This window comes from Cynocephalus volans, chromosome 4 (genome assembly GCF_027409185.1).
Source record: "Cynocephalus volans isolate mCynVol1 chromosome 4, mCynVol1.pri, whole genome shotgun sequence".
Taxonomy (NCBI): domain Eukaryota; kingdom Metazoa; phylum Chordata; class Mammalia; order Dermoptera; family Cynocephalidae; genus Cynocephalus; species Cynocephalus volans.
Genome location: NC_084463.1, coordinates 16,621,567 through 16,638,426, shown reverse-complemented (window position 1 = coordinate 16,638,426; position 16,860 = coordinate 16,621,567).

Sequence of the window (16,860 nt, the reverse complement as noted above, 5' to 3'; positions counted from 1 at the left end):
TTATTTTTGCCTTTGTTACCTGTGCTTTTGGTGTTACATCCAAAAAATCATTTGCAAAATCAATGTCATGGAGCTTTTCCCATTTTCTTTTAGGAGTTTTATGGTTTCAGGTCTACATTTAAGTCTTTAATTCATTTTCAGTTGATTTTTGTGTATGGTGTAAGATATGGGTCCAGTTTCACTCTTTTGCATGTGTATACCCAGTTTTCCCAAAAGAAAACATAAGTTCTTTTCTTCAGTAAGAGATTTTCCTAAGTCTCTTATTGAAGAGACTTCTGTTTCCCTATTGTATATTCTTAGCACCTTTGTTGAAGGCAAAGGTAACCATATATGCATGAGTTTATTTCTGGGCTATCTATTCTGTTCCACTGGTCTATATGTCTGTTTTTTATGCCAATGCCATACAATTTTATTTACTATAGCTTTATAATATAATTTTACAAAAGGAATTGTGATCCTTCAGCTTTGTTCTTGTTGCTCAAGTTTGCTTTGGTTATTTGGGATCTTTTATGGTTTCATATGAATTTCAGGATTGTTTTTTCTATTTCTGTAAAAAATGCCATTGAAATTTTGATAGGGATTGCATTAAATCTGTAGCTCGCTTTGGATAGTATGGACATTTTAACAATAGTAACTCTTCCAATCCATGAACATGGGATATCTTTCCATTTATTTGTGTCTTCTTCAATTAAAAAATATTTTTCTTAATACCTACTTGTTGTGGCCATTTTGGTTAAAACAGTTTATCCAGGTCTATTTAAAATTTTTTATTGAAGGTTCACACAAAAGGCTTACTCAGAAATGAGTAGAACAGCCCCCGCTCTCAAGAAGTACCTAGTCTTCTGCGTAAAACAGACACAGGAAAAAATCATTTTGACACACTGTGTAGTAAGTGCTCCAATAAACCTGTTCAAGGTTTGATGCTGGCTCAGAGTGGGGTAGGGTGGCACTGGCTATTCCCAGAGGGGATGGGTCAGCAGAGCTTGAGCTGGGTCTTAGAGGATGAGTAGGAGCTGAGTAGGTGGTTAAGGAGGCAGAGACAGAAAGGCCAGCCCTGGCAAAGGCCCAGAAATTTGAACCAGTGTAGCACATTCAAGAAGCTGCACCTAAATCCTGTGCCTGGGCCCCAGGCTGTGGGGTGGGAAGTGGCAAAAATATGCTGGAGAGAGAGGCTGAGGCAGGTTGGGGAGGGCCTTATGTAGCAAAAAAGTGCTTACATGTTTGTTGAAGCCACAGTCCTCTTTGAGAATCTGATGAAAGCTATGGACCTTTGTATCCCAACATGCATATATCCACAATTTCGCATACCATTCAGAGGTCTTCCCACCCTGAACTCTATCAATGATCCCCTGGGTATTAATGAGCCCTAGGTTATAAATTCCAGGTGAGCATCCTCAGGAAGAAACTGTGGTAACATGACCAATCCCTTTGCAGGTTTGGATTCCTCATCCCCACACTCTCTCACATTAGAGCTGCCTTCCCCTTTCTGCCCCTTGCCCAGGCCTCTGAAACCTCTTGGCAATGGCTCCCCAGAGGCCTGGAAGAGTCTCCTGCAAACCTGGAGGTTGCCCTGCGAGCACCTCTCTCGTCTTCATTGACACAGGTGTTCAGTAAACCCAGGCCCGGCCCCAACCCAGGAAACACTCTATCCTTGTCCCTCTCTGCTGGCCCCCAAACAGCCTATCTATGACAAAGTTATAGCCCCAGCCCCACACTAACTCAATTTTGAAGTTGCCTTTGATGGGTCACCTTGACAAGGCCTTTTAAAGCCAAGTCGATCAGAGTTGCTGGGTACCCTGTGCCTGGCTGCCTATTTACTCCTAAAGGAGCTCCATTAAACCATCTGGCACAAGTGCCCTTTGCAGAAACCAACCATCTGGACCCCAGAAGGGGTGTCTACCTTATGTGTTTGGTAACCCTGTTCATTTGGGAGACGCTGACATGGCTTTAAATATTTAACCACTTTAAATACATTGGTAATGATAACAACTATGCTGATGGTAGCTCACATTGAGCTCCAGATCAAATAAGATTTGTTGAACTTAAACTATTTAACTCTCTGACCAGCTTCCCTCGGAGCAGATGGCCACAAGGGGCAGCTGCATGTCCTGGAAAGAGCGCTGAACTTAGAATCCATCTGCAAAGAGGGGCAAATAGTACTTACTCTCATTGTGTTGTTGTGAAAAGCAAATCAGATCATGTTTGCAAAAATGCTTCCTTTTGTGACCTATTATTAAGTGGATACAAATGTAAGGGAACATTACTATTGACAGTTAAAGCTGCTCCCAGCTCACCCACAGAGGTCCACCCTAGGATTTGCCATAATTCTTACTCAAAATAGGATAGAGGGGACACAAGTTGGGCAACTGGCCCAGGATTGTTCCACAGGCCCCCAGAAGCCACCCCAGCAGGGGGCTGTCCTCTCCTCCCACAGGGATAGGGTCCCTCTGTGGAGCACCTTCCCTAATGAGTGTTCAATGTGCTGCCTCCCACCTGCTTTGGATGTGGCCCTGGCCTTGGGTACCCCCTAGGAGTTTTGGGGGTAGGTGGTCAGTGCTGCTTTTCTTCTCTTGCACAGGATTTTCCAGCCTGAGAATGAGGAGAGGAGACACAGCTCCTGGCCCAGCGAGGACACCAGGCCTTCTCTCTGAGACCTCCCTTGGGAGGACCCCTAATGCATCCCTGATATTGGCCTGTCATCAGCAGGACTGTCCTATAGACCTACTTGTCGATGTATCGCATTGACTTGCCAATGGAGAAACCCAACCCTGTCTTTTCTCCTGACTTCCTCCTGCTCCGGGGACAGATAGGTGGTAGACCAGGAGGGCTGCCAGTTTAAAGATCTCAGATAGGCAGCAAACTTGAGCAACTGGCCTGTGTCTGCACTTCTGGTAGAGAAGGGACCTGAGGCAGTCTGTCCAGCCAGCCCTAAGTGGCAAGGAAGCCAACGATAATGGCTAGTGCAGTACACAATTTCATTACTAATGCAAAAGCTGATTCCAACTCATGGAAACAGGAAAGGGAAATCTGCTTGGAATGTTAAGTCCCGAGCATTTGGAATGGTTGGATGTGCCTGAGCTGGGACAGTGGGCCTTTTACAATGTAGACCTCATGGGGAGGGAATGAGACACTTGCCTAGTGGATGGGGTGGGGTCACCTGGACATTTTCTACTTCCTGGAGCAAGCACCTGCCTGTAACCAACTACTGTGCTCCCCTCTTTCTTCCCCAGGAGGAGACGCCATCTCTAGAAACAGATCCTCTTCCACTGCCCTGCTGCCAAAGTGATGTGCCACCCTGTCTGAAAAAGCAGCTCCATCCTGGGAATTAGGCACAGCTCGGAAGGGATGAGCACTGCTCCAGAGACTGTGAGCAGAGTCGGGCTGGAAATCCAGGCTTCTACGTATGGCCAGGCAAAGACTTCCACCCTCACTAGATCTGTGTAATATAAGAAAGTCTGTGACTGTGACATCCAAACACACTTCTGTTTATTAAGGCTAAATAATTAACACAAAGTTTTTATTTAAACATGGGCATTGGCAATACATCACAAACTTGCTCTGTACTTTCTCTGGCTATATGATACATAGATATATACCCCTTCCCTGTACTCCAGGTCCATCCCCTTAACAAGAAAAACCCATTCAAAGATTTTTTTTTTTTTTTTAGGAACAAGCGAGTATGTGTTCCAACCTGTACGCAAAAGCACATATATTTATTCTACAGCAGACTCATTCATTATTGAGCACCTACTTTGTGCATGGCATGGAGCCAAGACTGAGGCTGGAAACAGGCACAGAAAGCTCCCCAACGTGTTAGGGGAGGGAGGCTCACAGCGCCCATCGTGACGCACTACGAGCAGCGCACTAATAGGGCTCAGTACAAAGCGTTTGTACATCTAAGAAGAGGGGATGATTAATGCTGCTTCAGGGTTTGGCAAGAGCTTCCATAAGACCTGTGCATTTGCTTCCTTCACAGTGGGTTTCCAGGTAGGACTCACCCAGCAATCCAGAAGCTTCCCTGCTGAGATGCCAGAGATCTCATTTGCACACACCCATCTGCCTTCTCTTCATGCCCAATAAAAAGTCAGGAGACATCCCTATTAAAGATTGTGATTTTTATTTCCAATGTGGCTGGGGCCCTTTGAAGCATTTAAACATCTGTAGCTCTGAGCTTCTACCTCTGACCCCAACCCAAATTTCCTCCTGCTTCCTATTCTCTCCTTCCTAAAGAATCTGTGAGCCAGATCAAGAGAGGACAATGGGGCTGTGGAGGAGAAAAGGTGGTGTCTATCATGTCCACTGATTTAAGGGACAGTGACACAAATAAGTTGGACTCTCCTGCAACCCTCCAAGTATTTGAACTAGTTACCAGACTCCTCTCTCCGTCAGGGAAGTCTCCAGGGACATGGATCTCAGCTCTCATGCCGTCTGGCCAGCCCTCTTCTGGAAGAACTATGGTTTTATGAATGGGCCTCAGCATGCATGAATCAGGATGGAGCATGGGGCGTGCCCTAGGCCTGAATGCCTGCTCTCCCCTAGCTTGCCTCTGTCCCACCTGGCCCACTGGAGCTGGTGCGAGCCCCACCTCCAAGTCCTCCACTCTGCCCGAGACTGAGTCAGGCCTCTGCGTCCTGTGTTGACGTAACTGATATTTTTAAAAAATCTAGAAACAGGAGATTTCATTCGCTTGTGGTTAATTCCACCTTGTTGGTTTGGGCCCATTGTTCTGCCTGTTGATCGTTCCACGACTGATGATGCTGATTATGTCACCCAGTGCAGAGGGTCCCCCTCCCTCCCAGCCTGCATCACGTGTGAATTGGATAGTCTGTCTTGTCCCTCTTGACCCAAATCATCAATAAATATGTCAAACAGGCCAGGGCCAAGGATGACGCCCTGTGGCACAAGAGACCTACAGGAAGGGCTCAGTTAATATTGGTCATGTGACAAAGTGAGCAACTGAATGAAGAAACAGACAAATGTGACCTCTCTCTAGGTCCATCCTGATCCTTCATCAATGCTCTGGGTCCGATTGTTATTGTTCAACCAGCTACAAATCTACCTGTCTGCGCTCCAGGGCAATTTACAGCTTTTCATCTTTTCTTACAGACACCATCAGGACTGGCTTAAGTCGTGCTGAAATTAAGACACCCTGTGTCTAAGATACTCAGACATGGTAAGCTTTGGAAAAGCAGAAAAGGAGATGAGTTTGGCCTGATGGGTCCATGAACTGCTGCCGGCCCTGCCGAGCACCTCTTTGTTTTCTCTGAGCTCCAACACCATCTGCTTCATACACTCTTTTGAAATGTTGGAGGAAGATGGCCTAACACTTATTGCTTTAGAATATTTTTTAAGCTACCTTTTTCTTCTTTGTGAAAACATCTGCCTGACTTCACATTTTTGGCACCTCTCATGCCCACCGTGGTTTCTCGGTAGTGCACGCAATGCTTCCAAAATCACATTTATAATCTGCCACTGCTCCCCTAAGAATGACTTTCTAGTTACCTTTGTTTGTCCTGCTCTCAGTTTTAATCCCTGGTTTTGGCCCTCTCTGATAAAAATGCAGACCGGTGGCCAGGAGGAGCCAGTCAAGCCTGCTAAGACGGTACTCGTGTGTTCACACCTACTACAGAAAAATTAAAATTATGCCCACTGATGAAGGTAGTGTGCAGCGTCACTGTCACACCTTAAGGATGCTCATTATGTGGGAGCAAGGTGGAGACAGGTGTGGCAATGCAAATGTAAGCAAATGTGCATGGATATACATGTAAAAAGTTCAACATCTGTTGAGTTCCTGCTATAATAATAATAGCTAATTGTTTATGTTACTTACCATGCCCAGGTAGTACTGTTTCACATATTTAAATTTGTTTAATACTCACTACAATCCTACAAGGTGGGAACTAGCACGATCCCCACTTCACAGCAAACAGAAGCACATGCTGCGGCTGGCAGAGCCATAACTGGAGCCCATGCAGCCTGGCCCCAGAGCTTGGGGACTCCACTGCTATGGACCTGTCTCAGGCACGTTTATATCAGCAAGACCTGTCCCACACTTCCACGTTACTTCCTCCAACCCACCAGCACACACCACACATTCTTTACGTCTGGACACTCCTCCCTATCCCTGACCATGTCGTGCCACTTTCATGCCACTGTGACTCTGTTCATGCTATTGGCTCTGCCTGGAATATCCTTCCTCCTCTTGCTCACTCAGAAAAATCCTATTCATCCTTCAAAACCCAGTTCAATGTCATCTTTTCTGTGAAGCATCTCCTAATTCTATGCCAGGTAGAATGATTTGTTCCCTCCCTTCTGGTCCTACAAGAAGCTGTTTGAACAACACTCTATCATAACCACCAAGATCAGGCTTTGTTTATAGTGAAAGATTCTGGAACAGGGATCTAGGAGCCAGTCAGCTGATGAAAAATAGCAAGAATAAAGTTTGCAGGGGTTTTCACTTATTCATTTATTCAATAAATATTTAATGCTCTGTATACCAGGTACTGTTCTAGATCCTGGGGATAGAGCAGTGAAAAAAACACAAAATTCCCTGCTCTCATGAGACAGACAGTAACAGAACAAGTAAGTAGAGCATGCAGCGTGTTAGGACGTGCAAGTGCTCTGGGAAGGAAGGGGTAGAAAGCACGGGTGGAGCACAGGGACATTTTGCCATTGGACGCTGAACTGAGACCTATTCTCAGTTCCCACTAGAAGGTGCCAACCAGAATGGCATGGAGGGTGTTCCTTTAACTACCCACTGAACTTATCCGGGTGTCAGAGAAAATGCAGGGACCCCCAGCTTTCTAACTCCCACCTTTAGTGGTGGTGACAGTGAACCAAGATCATCCTGTCAAACTGAGGAGGTAGATGCAGATGAGAAAGACCATCTGAGGGCACAGCTTGAGCTGACACATGTCCTCAGTGGTCATATGCACACTAACTGAATGATGTCTATGTACACCTTATATGGGTTATCTCATCTAAGTCTATAGGGTGATGCTATTATTCTCCCCCTTTTACAGATGACAAAACTGAGGCTTGAAGAGGTTAAGCATCCTGATCAAGGACCCATGTTGTTAAAATGATGGGGCTGGGACTCAAACCCAGGTCTGTCTGCTTCAGTGCCCCTTAGACTTCCTCCCCCAGCCCCAGAACTCACTGGTCTATAGCTGCTCAGACAAGAGTCCTGCTCTCTGGGTCAGCCTCAGAACAGGCCAAGAGCAGAGACCAAGTACAGCAAGAGGGAGCAGAGCAGGCTCCAACAAGGGGACCCCGGTCAGTCCTGCGATGAGGGCTGGCCTCCTGGACTAGGCATTCGGGGCTACAGCCAGAATGAGAGGGCTTCCTCCTGGGCTCCCACCACACCTCACCTGCCTCCCCAGACCAGCCCAGCACTGCGGCCACAACACCCCTGGCACCCCCTGTGCTGTAAGAGTGTCTCTTCCTCCCTTCCCTCTTAGCACAGCCATATTTATCCACGTCTGGGTTCGGCCACTGACTGGACTGGCCAGCCCCTGGCCTCTAACTCCCGTCAAACCTAGCACCTCTGAGGCCAAACAGCTGCTGATTATTGTTTTAACTTTCCCCAAAGCAGAGCTGACTCCATTACGGGTACCTCCGCCCCAGTCACTCCCTAAATCTCCGCTCCTCTGTGCGCTCCCACCCAGGGGGTCTCTCCTCTTCCTCCCGGCTGGTCTCGGGCTCCAGTCCCTGGCCAGGTCCTCTCCCTCCAAATGGAGGCTTCACTCCCCTCCCTAACTAGTCTCAAATCCACAGCCAGTTGCTGCACTACCATGACCCTGAGCCATCCTGCCCCTTGTCCTTTTGTCACCCCTGCTCTAAGACCCTCACTGACCAGCTTCTTCCCACCCACACACCAGCTTCTGAAAGCTGTTCAAGCATGTGGTGACTAGATAGTGCCACTGCCGACCCTTCAGAGCTGCTGTGTAATCCTTGGGGTGGAGAGGGGGGTCCTGGTCTGCTCCTTCCCCCTTCCTTTCATAGGCTTTTCCAGACTCCTTCTCCAGCCACCCCCACCCCCCACCACCTACCCCTTCACACTCCCCAAGTTACTCTGTCTCTTCTTTCACTGAAGCCATAGAGTGGCCACACCCCCAGTCCCTCCCCAGCCCTCCCTGCAAAGATCTGCACATGACCCAGCCTTCCCTGTCCCTCTGGGCCCGGTGAGCAGAAGCCCCTCCTGTGGCCCAGGTCCTTCCCTGGGCCCCTCACCTCTCAGTGCCCCAGGCTCTCACCCAGTGGTGTGCTGGAGCTACTCAGACCCGCTCACAAGAGTAGGTTAAGCACATCTCTTCTCTACTCTGCATTTAGTGACCTCATGTTGGTAGCTTAAAAGTGACCATGGTGAGAGTATTTACGCAGTGGAAATCAGCAAACTCTTTCACATGCTTCCCCTATGAAAGTCCATTGTTAAACACTCATCAGTTCACAGCCAGAAGTAAACTCTCCTACGGTGACCAACCACCTGGGTTTGCCTGGGACTATGCTGGGGTTAGCATTGAGGTCCCACATCCCAAGAAGCCCCTAAGTCCCAAGCAAACCAGGACAGCTGGTCCCCCTAACCTCTTCACCTCTGCTGAGTCCTCCCTCGGTCAGTAAACTGCGCTCAGGTCCCCACAGTGCTGGAGAAGCCCTCCTTCTAACCTCTGTCCCCTGCCCCCCAGGGTTTTTCCTAGCCTTCCTCCCTAGCCAGCTGCAGAGGCCATCTGTCTACACATCCCCTCTGGTCCTGTCCGACGTTCTCATACTAGCTCAATCACCTCCCTCCTATGCCCAGGAAGGGCACCAATGACCCCTTAGCTGCCAAATGTACTAAATATTGTTCTGCCCTCTCCATACTTACCGTACCTTGCTGCAGCCTCTTACACTGGGACTACTCCCCCACTGCTATGGTTCCCTTCTGCCTGGATCTTTGCAACACCTCTCTCCCTGGCTGTCCTTCTACCCGTGGTCACTTTGGTCGCTTTCATGGACTCAGGCCCTCAGTGTGCGTGGCCTGCAGAGCTCCATCATCAGCCCTCCTGTCATATATATATATATATTGATAGCTGGCTGGTAGGGGGATCCAAACCCTTGACCTTGGGGTTATAACACCACGCTCCAACGAACTTAGCTAACCAGCCAGCCCCCTCCTGTCATATTAAACGTTCTTTCATGGGGCGGGGGTTCGTCCAAGACCTTGAACCCCCTATTTGCCCTCGTTCCAAAATCTGCATCCCCAGTCCTTGCCTCTCTCCTGGGCTCTGGGTGCGTATATTCAACTCCACATGGATGTCCGCAGTCACTTCAAATTCAACCCGTCTAAAACAGAGCTGAATCCATCACCTTCTACTGAAATCCAGACTCTGCCCCCGTCTCCCAGATCTTGATGACTGACACTCACTTGCCCCAGAGGAAGACTCTGAGGATCATCTAAACACCTGCCTTCCGCCCAGCACCTGTCACCCACATCCACTCAGCCCTAGGTGTCCTGGAGATTCTCCCCGCTCGTGCTGTGGGGTCCACACTCTCCTCTGCACAGGGCTCAGCCCCGCCTGCCCTCCTCCCTGGATCCCCACAACAAGTTCCTTCCATCCTCCATACTGCAGCCAGAGTGAATATTTTGAAAACAAATCTGATCAAACTATTTCTGTTTAAATTTTTTTTCTGTTTAAAATTTTTAGTGCACATAAACTTTTTAATGTGCATATAAGGCCCTCCATAACCTAGCTGTGCAGGGACACCCCAAGGTCAAAGACCCAACCCTGGCGTAACATCCTTGGGCCAGATAACAACTGAGGGGCAACAGAGTGCTGAGGGAGCTGGCAGCCCTGAATCATATGCCCAGGTCACATCTCTGAGATGGGGGGGTCTGAGCTGAGCTAATAAAGAGAATGCTAATAGTAGCCGCATGAAACTAGGTAATACAAGGAAAGCCCACAGAACACCGCCTGACGCTTAGTGCATGTGCTGTGTACTCTCATCACTATAAACACCATCAGCCCCTAGCCGATTCTTTGCCACCTCTCGCCCCAGGGGTCCCTCACCCCAGCCATGACACATGCTCCGTCCTCTGCCCAGGATGCTCTGGCCCTTTCTTTTGCCAGGCTAACTCCTCCTTGTCCTTTGAAATGTAGTCCAAGCTGTAGCTCAGGTATTATTCGTCCTCCAGGAAGACTTTCCTGCCACCCACGTCTAATTTTAATGTCCTCTCCTGTGTCCCCATGGTCCCCTGTGTTGGCCTCCACCTTGGCACACTACACTGCATTGTATTATCTGTTTACTTCTCTGCCTCCAGTACAAAACGTTGAACTCAGGAATCTCTCCTCTTGTTGCTAAATACAGGGCCTGGTGGAGAGTTGGTGCCCCAAACATATCTATTGAATAAGTAAGTGAATGAATGAATGAATGAATGAACACAAAAACAAATAATACAAGGAGGGAAACCAAGGCTCATCCCCTAAGTCTCCAGGCCACTGTCCTTTCCACTTCCTTCCAAAGAAAAGCTCGAAGCATTTAATTCCCCAAAAGAAAGGCATCAGGCCGACTCTGTGTCCTGGGTCTCCAGATCCTTCAGAAAACTCTGGCTGAAGAATGAGTCATAGGAATCCACTTGGGAGGGACGGTGGCTGCAGGGAGGCCAAGGCCACAAGAAAACAAAAATGCTAATTATGAAGCCAGCGATATGAAACCCAGGTTTGGGCAGTGCAGGGAAGGAGTCCACATTAGAGAAAGAAAAACGAGGTCAGAGCAAGCAAACTGTTTAAGCAGTCAGCTCCGACTCAGAAGGGGAAGGACGGATTAAATCAAACCTCTGACACGCAATCAATGGACATTCAATTAACAGTTACGATATTACTAATTTACACAGAATGTCTAAACAATACCTGTTCTCCCTGTGAGAAGACCTTGATTCAACACTTCCGAGATGTTGGGACATTCTCTGCTAACACCGAAGGGCCACAGGGCCACTGTGCCCGCACCCAGCACAGACCCTATGGCACGGGGGTGGCCAGGCCATAGGAGGTTGGGGTGGGGGTGGGCCTGGGTGGATGCAGAGAGCTTAGCCTGGGGCTGTGGAAGGATGTCCACAGCAGCGAGGCCAGGTCACTTCAGGGGCTGGTGGGGAGCAACCAAGGACTTAGAGGCCCATGTCAGGATCATGCAGTGGCCCTGGCATCAGTAGCCCAGGAGTCCAAGGGGCCACAGACGCCCCGGGTCAGCCCTTGCATGTCTTGCTTCCTGAGCCAATGGCAAGTGGAAGGTAACACACCTGTCAGGTGAACTGACATCCTTCTTCATGTCAGAGCATCCAGAGACGGGGGTTGAGGGAAGATGACCATTTGAGAGTAAAGAGGAGAGGAAAGGATAGCACCAGCTCCACAGGGAGACCCCAAGGTCACTGACCCAACCCTTGGTGCGACATCCTGGGGCCAACAGGGTGACAAAGGAGGCAGGCAAAGCTCAGTTCTAAAGGTGACCTCGGGCAGGCCCCTCACTGTTCTGGGCCTGTTTCCTGCTCCAGTAAAATGGGACGAGACTGGCTCCCACCTCCAGGCTGGTGTGAGAACTGGAGACGTGTATAGTGCGCCCGGTCTGCGGCTCTGGAGACTCCTCCATGTCCAAGCGCTGACTCGAGCAGTGCTGCAGAGCAGGTGCCAGGGCAGGGCAGGCGAGGGCGGGAGGAGGAAAACGTCATTCCTCCTGCCACGAACAAACATACATTAACCAGGTGCCACAGCTCTGAGTTCCGATCTCGACCTTTCTGGTCCTGATCGATGGATTCTGAAAGATGTTGCTGGTACCACCTACATACAAAAGTCCCAAATCCCTCTACAATTTCTAACCCTCCAGTTTTAAGAAAAGCAATCTCTAGAGAAAAGCACGAGAGCTGTCTCCAAGCATCTGTTATACCCCTCTGCTTAGACGGCCCTATTTTTCCCCTCTTGATCCTATGGAATGAGCCAGGCAGGACTCCACATCTCCATTTAATAGATGAGGAAACTAAGTCACAGTCACAAGAGGTTAAGTGACTTGCTCAAAGTCACATAGCAGCAGGTCTCCTCTTTCTTCAACTGATCTTTTTTCTAGCAGTCTACTGTAGGGAAGAGGGGTCTAACCATCACTATCTTGTTCCAAGTCCCTTCGATACCCCAGTGCCATCTCTCTCTGTCCTCCTATGTCACGGAGACTATGGCATGCCCCTTGGTTTTCAACAGAACCTCTTAGGTCTCTGAACTTCATTCTCAGCCCTGTGTGGCATAACCCACCCTGCCTTGGAACCCCGTCATCAGAAGATGGAGGCATTCACTGGATCCCAGGTATGGGACTTTGCAGGAAATGGCTTCCCAAATTAAAGGTTTTAAGCACAGATGCCTGAAAGAGATATTAAGGAGCTATGTACCCAGCCAACAGCCACCTCCTCAGCCTGAAGAGGCTTCCACCATTGGCAAATGTGCTTTCTGACAAATTTTACCATGTGGATTAACAACTTCTCCAAGTGGACCGGAATGGAGAGCTGCCCCAGGACTAAGTCCCCCCATCCTCCACCCCTGCAAGGAACCCGTCTTCTAGAGTCCACAATAGCTTAGTCCCCCTGTCACTCTTCTCCTTGAAATATCGTTCCCCTGGATCCTCTCCCCACAGGCCATCGACCGATTCATTTGTTCACCATTATTTTTAAAATTCAAATTTTATTAGCAATGGAGCATGAGTAATAAATACTAATACACTATTTGCACTTGAATTAGCCTTGCATGTCCTGGGACCACAGGGCTATTTGTCAAAGGCAGACTTTCCAGCCTACTCACACTTTATGGTCGGGACGCAAGCACTTCCAAGGTCAGTACTCTCAAGCGCTAAGCAAGGAAAGGTGGTGGGGGCGGGGCGGGGGCGCTCTGATGACTCACATTTGGGGCACCCTGATTCCTAAACAGGCTGCTGAGCTGCCAGGAAGGAAGGGCAGGTGGAGCTGTAACACTAGACCAAGGAGAACTGGATTCCAGCTCTGCTGCTTACCAGCTATGTATAACCACTCTGAACTTCTGTCTCCTCATCTGTAAACTGAGTCAAAAGCACCCACCTCCCAAGGTCGCTGGGGAGATTAAATCAGATGCTGGATGTGAGAGCACATAAAGGCAATCTTGTAGGCAGTGTGGTGGGGAGGGCAGGCTTCTTCCTACCAGGAGTCAAAGGATACACTGAAATCACCTCCACCTTGTTCCATGGAAGGACAAATGATGGGCAGCATCTTTCTGGCTCCCCCCGCCACTCCCAGCAGGGAACTTACAGGTGCGACTATCCAGGCACATTTGTGGGATACTGTTATACTGCACCTGTGTGAAGATGTCGGGAACCCGGTGTCACGTGAAATAGATGTGGTCACTGGTGCCCAGGCTGGGCTCAAGATTCCTGCCTCTAGTAGCTATTTGGGGCTGAGACTTAGTTCGAGGGAGTCACAGCGAAGGGCAATCCTTCCAGTGCAGATGGGCACAGCAGCTCGGCTTGCTCCTCTCTTTGGTGCTCAATGGCCTCACTTCTTTCATCAAACATTCAGCAAGATCTTCCCGTGGGCCAGGCTCATGAGAGAGTGTGTGGCTCAGGAGTGGATGTAGCAGCCCGATTCCTGGCCTCCCAGAGCTCAGTGCCCAGCGTGGGAGGCTGAGCAGCCAGCAGGCAGTTACAGTGCAGTGTGGGAGTGCTCTCCAAAGGGAAGGAAGGAAGGAGGGCAGGGGGCTGTGGAGGCACAAGGAGAGGCCTCACGTAGACTGAGGAGGCAGCAAGAAAGGGCTTCCTGCAAGAGGAATGGATGAGCAGTAGTGAAGCAACAGAAGGAGAAGAGATGGCAGGAGGGGTTCCAAGCAGGGTGAACAGCGTGTGCAAAGGTCCAGAGGCAGAGAGCCAAGGCTACACTGGGGAACTGGAGTCACTGCTGCAGATGGGCACAATAGATGGGATCCCCAAGAGAAGCTCAGAGAGAGGGTCCCCATAGTCCCTGCCCTGAGCCAACCTCCAGTCAAATAGAGGTGACAGGATCAAAACATTAAAGACAGACTTAAGACAGACTTAAATAAACAATCATAAGCAACAAGAACTCATTAACGCATTTAGTCTATTCACAGAGTGCATGTCCCTGCTGAGGGCCAGGATGTAAGCATTGAGAGCCGAAGGGGTTAATCAGGGCAGGCCTCGCAGAGGAGGTGAGGCTGCAGGCTCAGCTGGTAAAAAAGCACCTTCCCCCAGCATCTGAGTAGGTCAACAGGCCCTCTTTTTCCCACCTGATTGGAAATCTTGGACAACAATAAGGCTTAATCTGCTTTGCCAGTTGCATATAAACGGGAACACAATACCATCTCTCTCTCACTAGACAAGGCCACACGTCAGGGGGGGCTTAGTGTGAGTTAGGCTGATTCGCTCAGCCAAATAATAAAGGAAACAAAGTGTCTGACTTCCCATCTTCCTCTCGGCCCCCAGACTGGAGGATACAATCCTGTGCTCCTGGCCGAAGAGTAAGGTCTCTATGAAGATGCAAATCCCCAGCACAGGCTCTGGGGAGACAGTGAGGGAACTGGCATAGGGTAGCAGTGAGAACATTCCCTCCTCCCCTCCACTGCTGGGGTAAATATTGCCACTCTCCCCGTCTCACCTGGCAGGGATCTGCGCTGGGGGGTTTTAACTGAGCGCAACCCCATTTGCCCTGGAGCCTCCACCCAGACCCCCTTCACCTCCAGGACCCTGGGACACCCCTGGGAGACTATGCCCCCAGGGCAGCATGTCTTGCTGCTCTCCAGACAAATGCCTTCCTTCCCAGCTCCTGTTTCCTACTTACTCCCATTCTGGAAACATCTCCAGATTGGGGGCAGCATGGGAACTGAGGCTGTTCTGCACATTCCATGAAAGCCACAAGGTCTGGCAGGACCCTGGCACAGTCAGTCACAAAGATGACACAGACGCAGGAGCCAAACGCCCTGTTAGCCAAGGAAGTGGCTAACCACGTGAGTTTGTGCCCTTCAGACTCCACGTCACTGGACTGAGAGTGTGGGATAGGGGTCAGACCTGGCCCAAACCCCACCTCTGCCACTGGCTGGCTATGTGAGTTTGGGCAACTTATGTAACCTCTCTGAGCCTGTTTCCCCACTTGTAAAATGTGGGCTGAAGGATTTAATGAGAAAATGCTTGTGAAGTTGTCAGCGCACTCCCTAAAATGTTCAACACATATCAGCTACTGTTTTTATTAGCATCATTCCAGGAGTCCTCTTGGACATTTTGTCAAGTAGCAGTACTTTAGCCATTAGAACCTGGCCATTATCAGCACTCAAAAAAAAAAAAAAACTTTTAAATTGAGGTACAATATACTTACAGAAAAATTCACATAAGTGTACAGCTCAGTGAATTTCCATATAACCAGCTCTCAGATCACTACACAGAGCACTGTGTCTCTAGTATTCTAGAGACTTCCCCCGCAGCCCCCTTCCAAAAGCAGCTACTGTCTTGACTTCTACTACCATAGATTGCTTTGCCTGTTCTAGAACTTTATATAAACAAAGTCATACAGTATGTACTGAAAGCACCTTATGACTTAAGAAGACCTTTCCCAGATGTGATTTATTTGCTCTTCCTCAAGCCCCGTGAGATCAAGTTTTTATTACTCCATTTTATTGCTAAGCAAACAGAGACTTTAGATAATGTTAACTGACTTATCCAGTAGTGAGTAAAGAGGCAGGGACTCCAACCCCAGCTGTCCAAGCCCCTCTCCTGTCCCCTTCCTCCCACACCAGGCTACTTCCCACACATCAAAGCCTCCCCTCTGCCCTGTTAAGCCCAAGTCCTACTTCCTCCAGGAAGCTTCCTTGGATTTCCCGGGGGAGAGCCATCAGCTTGTCCCGCTCTGCCCTGGTCCCACATGGACACTGGGACTTTCCCTGTGGCTGACCTTGGTGTGGAGCTGATGCGCGTGTACTTACTATCTGCCGCAGGGTTGGGCAACAGCCCTGCCACCTCTCCTCCATGTGCCTCTCAGAGTCACACTCCCGGAGGACAGAGCCTGCTCCTGCGGCTCATTCCGTGCCCTGCCCGGCTTGAATGGGGCTGGCTAGACGCTGGGGCAGGGTTGGGGGAACAGCATTAGGCCTGGGCCAGGCAGGGGGCAGTGGTACAGGGCACACGCTCTCCTGGTTGGTAAGAGGCTCCTTGTGAGGCAGTCTAATGAAAGGCTCGAGACCAAATGAAATAGAGCCCAGGGGACCCCATTTCAAATCCTGGTTCTGCAAGTCATGTGACCTTGGGCAAGTTACTTCTCCTCTCTGAGCCTCAGTTTTCTCATTTGTAAAATGAGATGACTGGACTAAATCTGATGTGACAGACTCATTGCACTCTGTGCCCATGTCAGACATCACAAGTTGACCCACACCCCTTCCCAGGCAGCCTGCACTTGGCCCCAGGCTTCTTTCAATCCAGCACTGCAGGCACCACCGCCGATCAGCCAGAATGGGTAAAGGAGGAGAAACCTACCTGACAGCCCTGGCTTGAGCTAGCGCCATGGGCCAAGGTCCCTGATGGGCTCCAGGGTCGGAGGGGATGACAGGTGGGGCAGGACCTGGGCTTATCCCCCGACCTTGGGTGCCTCTCTGTCATTCCCATCCCACACAGAGAGAGCCTTTGCCTGGGTCTCTCTGCCCCACAGTGCCCACTCCCCACCCTGCCCACTGCCCTCTCATGTAACTAACTCTGCTCTAGGGTAAATGAACCCAGATGCACAGTCCCCAGCTTACACCTCCCTCCCCAAAAAAGAGCTGAGGGGAAGAGCCAGCCCAGTAGCTGCCCATCCAGCAGGGAAATTCACTCTCCGCTGACTTTCCACTG